Source organism: Furipterus horrens, unplaced genomic scaffold (assembly GCF_987537825.1).
Source record: "Furipterus horrens unplaced genomic scaffold, mFurHor1.1.pri manual_scaffold_17, whole genome shotgun sequence".
Taxonomy (NCBI): Eukaryota; Metazoa; Chordata; class Mammalia; order Chiroptera; family Furipteridae; genus Furipterus; species Furipterus horrens.
In genome coordinates this window covers 106457168-106458788 of record NW_028327187.1, presented here as the reverse complement: position 1 = coordinate 106458788, position 1621 = coordinate 106457168, and the positions used below count along the sequence as shown (strand labels likewise).

Sequence of the window (1621 nt, the reverse complement as noted above, 5' to 3'; positions counted from 1 at the left end):
CCCCTTACTCATTTCATTCTACCCATCAGGATTTAGGATAGAGGCAGCATACTTATCTGATGTGGAATAAGTGGATAACCAGAATCCTTTTAAAATGTCATATGCTTAAAAGAAATGTCAGCAGTCCCATGTCCTTCAGGGTTCATCTGTCTCGCACTTGAAGCAGTCATTTAAGGAATAGGTTGAGGCTAATTGAGTTGGGGCTATTGGTGTCATAGATAAGTTAATGCTGCAGGCTTTCAGGGGTTTCAACAAGCTGATCTTAATTTTTTTAAACAAGTGATCACTGGAAGCATGATTATGGCTTTGGTGTTCTACAGCAGGACACTTACCTGGGAGCCATGACAAAGGATATGAGGAGAATGATTTACTTGGTAAGTAAAAAAGTGGGGCAGAGAAGAGGCTAGTAGGATTTTGAAAGTTAGTGTTTGGTTCAGTTTAAGGACTAAGTTGTAATCAAATCCTGTTCTTGTGATTATTACAAATAGTTACCCTCTTTTCCTATTTCCTTTAACATGCACTTATTCTTCCATTTTATTTACAATTTTGGAGATTATTTTTTGGTAATAGGCATTATTTTCTACTACTATTATTGCTATTGTTATTATTACTAACAAATGAGTATTAAATACTTAGCACATATGAGGTTCTATTTTAAGTGCTTTACATATATAATTCTATAGAATCCTCACAACAATCTGTTGAGATAGGTATTGTTATTATGTTCAATTTACAGATGAGGAAACTGAGCCCAAGGTATGTAGGCATTATTCAGTATGTAAGAGCGGTTATGGAAGGTCGTTTAGCAACACAATAAAAGTAACTACGGAGGAGAACAGAAATATTTAGATGTGGGTCATTGACTCTTAGGATCTCAGGTATGAAAGAGACTAATGTTCCAAATACTCATCTAATGTTAGAATTGTGTCTCTGCTTTCATTCTTCTTGAATCCTGTAAGTTTTCAAATTAGTCGGGTGATTTGGCTTTCAAAGTACGTCAATATCTGAATATGTATGCATTTTCTTTGCCATATAGGTATTTTATTTAGGGTAGCTAATGAAAACTAGTTCGAGAGCTAATTTTATTTTATTATTGTTATTATTGGTTTTTTTCTCAGGGGAGAGCATGGACGCAATCCCCCACTACCACAAGTTATGCAGTTGAGTTTCCCGCATTTGGGGAAATCGCAGGGGTCAACACATTCGAGGGCAACAGATAAGCCTCACCCTGGGAAAAGCACCTTCGTGATCATGGTATCTCCCCTGCCAGGTAAGTTTTGAGAGCTAATTTGAAATTAATTTTAAGCAGTGAGGTACAACTGTTTTGCCAATTTTGGTGCCATCTTTCTCACTGCAGATGATTCTAGATTATAAAATAGATTCATATCAGATTGTAAAAAGAATGGAATTTGTTGTTGTGAAGCTCATTTGAAAAACTCAATACAAGAAAAACTCAGCCTTCCAAATAATTGGATTATTCACATTTAAAAATATTTTTTTTGCTGTGCAGAAGCTTTTCAGTTTGATGTAGTCCCATTCATTTATTTTTGCTTTTACCTCCCTTGCCTTTAGGGTCAAGTTCACAAAAACTCCTCTGAGACCAAGGTCCATAAATATAGTG

At 35.7% G+C, this 1621-nt stretch overlaps 1 non-coding gene across 1 annotated transcript; it reads right to left on the bottom strand.

Moving 5' to 3' along the window:
• Positions 1–1115: 1115 nt before the first annotated feature.
• Positions 1116–1278, bottom strand: LOC149991770 (U1 spliceosomal RNA). Its single transcript, XR_016508813.1, has one exon. It is a non-coding gene; the product is annotated as a U1 spliceosomal RNA (small nuclear RNA).
• Positions 1279–1621: the final 343 nt, after the last annotated feature.